A 4,779-nucleotide genomic window follows, 5' to 3' on the forward strand; every position below is an offset into this window, starting at 1 on the left:
AGAAGACATGTTAAATTCATCAAAAATGACATGGACACTCTCCTCAACACAAAGAGTCCTTTTATTGAAGACTCTATATGCTTTGCTGTGAGAAGAGTATCCAAGAAAGATTCCCTCATCACTTCTAGGATCAAACTTATCAAGTTGATCCTTCCCATTATTATGCACATAACATTTACATCCAAAGACACGAAAGTATGTGATGTTGGGCTTTCGACCTTTAAGAAGTTCATAGGGAGTCTTATTTAACTTTGGTCTAATGAGACCTCTATTCAATATATAGCAAGCAGTGTCAACAGCTTCTCCCCAAAAACTCTTTGGGAGACCACTCTCAATGAGCATCGTCCTCGCCATCTCCTCAAGAGTTCTATTCTTCCTTTCTACAACACCATTTTGTTGAGGTGTTCTAGGGGCTGAGAAGTTGTGATTAACTCCATGTTCCCTACAATAATCAATAAAGTTAGCATTATCAAATTCAGTACCATGGTCTGATCTTACCGAGACCAGCTTGTGGGTGAGCTGGTTCTCCACTTGTTTCACCAATGTTACCCATTCTTCAAACGTTTCATCCTTTGTGTGTAACATCATTACCCAAGTGTACCTGGAATAATCATCAACCATAACACAGACATATCTATGACCTCTTCGACTTTGTACTCTCATGGGACCACACAAGTCAATGTGTACAAGTTCGAAGGGTCTGCTGGTACTCAAAACAGTTTTAGGCTTAAAAGAGATTTTGACCTGTTTCCCCCTTACACATTCAGAACAAACTTTATCAGCTTCATACTTAATGTTAGGAAGACCTACCACTAAGTCATGTGCTTTAAGTTTGTTTAGAAGTGTTAGGCTAGCATGTCCAAACCTCTTATGCCAAATCCATTGATTATTGTCAGAAACAGCTCTCAAACAGATGGACTTGTCTTGAGGGATTTTATCTAAGAAGGTGATGTAGACATCATGCTTCCTGGTTCCCTCACATACAAGTTCTCCTGTTTGTGAGTTAACTATGTGACATAGGTTGGCTTGAAACTCAACTCTATTACCTTTGTCACATAATTGAGAAATACTCAAGAGATTATGTTGCAAGCCTTCAACATAATAAACATCATCTATTGCGTTAGAAAGTGTCTTACCAACCTTACCTAAACCAGTGATGGTTCCCTTGCTGTTATCCCCAAAGGTGACACTTCCTCCATCAAAGGCCACTAGTGAAAGGAATTGATCTTTATCCCCGGACATGTGTCTTGAGCAACCACTGTCCAAATACCAATAGGTGTCTCCCTTCACTCTAGCCTGCAAGAGTAAATCAAACGTTAGTTTTAGGAACCCAAACACACTTGGGTCCCTTTTATACAACATTAACATCTTGTTGATCCTTTCTTCTCCACACATACATTACACTCTTGCTGTTCTTATTAGCACTAATTTTCTTAGCTGGACATTCATGTATCTTATGTCCATTCTTACCACAATGAAAACACACGTGCACCTCTTTAGTCATGACATACTTACCTCGCTGATATTCTTTGATCCAGGTGGTTTCTCTGGGAGACCAATTAGTCCTGGTTCTCTGTCTAGTATAACCAAGACCAAATTTTCCTTTGTTTCCTCCTGATGAAGTCAGATGGTCCAAGGTTCTTTGTGCATTCAGTAGCTTATCCACATGTCTATGACTGTCATGCAATTCCCTTTCTTTTGTTTCAAGTGTCTTAACTAACAACTCGTTTTTCTCTTTCAAAAACTCAAAGTTACTTTTTAAAGTTGCAAGTTGTAAGTTAAGATCTAAAACCATAGGGTCATTAGACATGTCAATAACTACTGATTGCTTTTCACTTTTTAGTTGATTAAATTCAGCATGTAACTTATAGATAGTACTTTCATATTCATTAATCATACTGCTGACTTCAATGCTGGTTCCAGTAGGAGAACCAGGGGGCTGAACAGCTTTAAGTGAAGCAATTTCTTTGTGAGAATTTTCTAAGTTGAAAGCCAATGTTTCAAAGGCCTTCAACAGAGAAGTTCGATTGCAAGAATTTGCTTTACTTATGACTGTTGAAAAATCAAGGACTTCACTAGTAGTTGATAAGTCTCTAGGGAACCAGGAGATCAAATCTTCTTCACCATCACTCGGATAGTCAAGTTCAGAAGATCTTGCCCTTCCTAGTTCTACCTTGCACTTGTCCAATTCAACTTCTAGTTCAGCAACTTGATTTTTCAAGTTATGGCAAACCATCTCTAGGTGATCACAACTAGCAATAGCAATTTCACATTCATTACGTTTTTCTTTTAATTCTCTTTTGCCAGTTATATAAGTTTCACCTAATTTATAGCATTCATCCAATAAAGAATCTATACAAGCGAGCATATTTTCTCTATCATATTCATGCATATCTATTCTAATTTGTTCAAGGTTTACCTTATGTTTTTGTAGTACATCCTTCTTAGCCATCAAGCATTTCTTGAATGTACTGGTTCCCCCTCTGGTTCCCGGACCAGTGTTGTTCTCCTTGATGTTTGTGAAAGCAGTTAAGCAAACATCAGAACTAGGTGTATCTTCCTCTTCATCAGATCCTGAGTCAGATTCTCCCCACATAGATGCTATCATGGCATTCTTGAAAGCCCTCTTATCTCCAGATTGAGATTGCTTGTCCTTCCATTTTGGACAATCACGAATGATGTGTCCTTTCTCACCACACTTGAAGCAACCTGAAGGTGAGGAAGAGTTAGATTTTTTTGTATTTTTGAAATTCTTACCTTTGAAATTCCTCTTTTGATAACGAAGAGATCTTTCAAATCTTTTTGCAATCATGCTGATCTCATCTTCTTCTTCTTCTACTGTTCCCTTCAGTGCCATGCCTCTGGCTGGTTCCTTGTCAGACTTAGAGTCAATCAGCATCTCATGAGTCATAAGGGAACCAATAAGCTGTTCCAAAGACAAGGTTGACAGATCCTTTGCTTCATATACTACTGTTACCTTAGCTGTCCATGTATCTGTTAAACTGCAAAATTTTTCTCACAAGATCCTCATCAGAAAAATTTTTACCAAGTGATCTAAGATCATTAACAATAGTCATAAACCTACGAAAGCAATCATTGATTTTTTCATTTTTATTCATGGCAAACAATTCGTATTTAGACATGATTAAATCAATTTTAGATCGTTTTACCTCACTGGTTCCCTCAAACGCAAGTTCAAGGGTGTCCCATATCTCCTTAGCACTACTGCAACCAGAGATACGATTTGTTTCGGTCTCACCTATTGCTTGTTGTAGAATTGACATTGCCTTAGCATTTTTCTCCAGCAACTTGTAATCAGCAGTGACCAATTCGCTATCCTTCTTGGGAACCTGTTTCCCATCAGCTTCTGTCTTGAGAATGATATTAGGACCATTTTTAACTACGAGCCAGCATTCATAATCAATACCCATGATAACATTCTGGATCCTGTTCTTCCACCAAGCATAATTATTTCCATTAAACTTTGGTGTCTTGTTGTCATAACCGATTGCACTTAATTCTTGAGTACTCATTCTTAACTCCTCTAGATGTTACTCTTTCGAGAAGCTTAGGCTCTGATACCAATTGAAGGTTCAATGGGCACTCAAGAGGGGGGGTGAATTGAGTGTTTAAGTAATCGTTAGCGATTTTTGCTTCTTTTCGGATTATGTGTAAGGAACCAGTTGTGCTGGTTCCCTTATGCAGCGGAATAAAACAAAGCAATAAAGAACACCACAGATTTAACGAGGTTCAGCCAACTCTGGCCTACGTCCTCCTATCCTAAGTCCTTTATTAATCTACTCCGAAAAAATAAAGACAAAGAACACTCTACTGTTTCCCTACTCCGGGAACCAGTAAACCCCACACTCTACTCCGAATGTGCTCTAAACTTACCCTCGTAAGTTCCTAGTGTGTTTGAACTCACAAACACTCACCAAGTCTTCAACCCCTCTGTCAAAGACTTAATACAAGATCAAGAACTCTCTAATGATCTAACTCTCAAAAGTCAAATAGAGAAAAACGTTAAAACACTATTATGCTCTTGTGTATCACTTAATAATTGAATTAGTGCTTTTAGCTCTCAAAAATAAAACTCTATTAAAATGCGTGAGAGCCGTGTCTGATTATTCAGAATAAGATGTATTTTATAGGTTAGTTAGCTAAACCCTAGTTACCTTAAATCATGCATATAAGATATATACGATTTATGGTAAGTATTTATCTTAATTGATTTGATCACAAGATAAAATCAATTTAAGATAAAATACTTCCTAGTTTTTAGCTAACCAAAAATATCATCTTATTCTTAGCTGCTTGGATATATTTTAAATCAATATTTTTCGGAAAATATCTTTTTATAAAATCTTTGTAAAAACGGCAACTTGAATAATCTGTTCAGTTAACCTTGTTCCCTGGCCTGGTTCCCTGAACTGAATATGTTATGAAATTTGTTCCAAACCTTGTACCAAATTTCATAACGATATTTAATATACTAAAAGCACTTAATATACTCAATTATATAAGTTATACTACGGAGCATTTACATGAAGTTCCTAAATAACTCTTTGAGTGTAGTCTTCCTTCATGCATTCGTTAAGTCTTGAAAGCTTCCATGAATGAACTCAATTATTGACCAAAGGACCTTCCTTTAAGTTGATCGAAAATCCTTTCAAGCTTCCAGTCTTAGAAATAAACTTAGATACAGTGCATAGCTCATTCATCATCTAACTGTTCCTTGTATAAAGATAAGTTAGTTCAACAAATATCTCATATAAGTAA

This window comes from Chenopodium quinoa, unplaced genomic scaffold, assembly GCF_001683475.1.
Source record: "Chenopodium quinoa cultivar QQ74 unplaced genomic scaffold, ASM168347v1, whole genome shotgun sequence".
Classification (NCBI taxonomy): domain Eukaryota; kingdom Viridiplantae; phylum Streptophyta; class Magnoliopsida; order Caryophyllales; family Amaranthaceae; genus Chenopodium; species Chenopodium quinoa.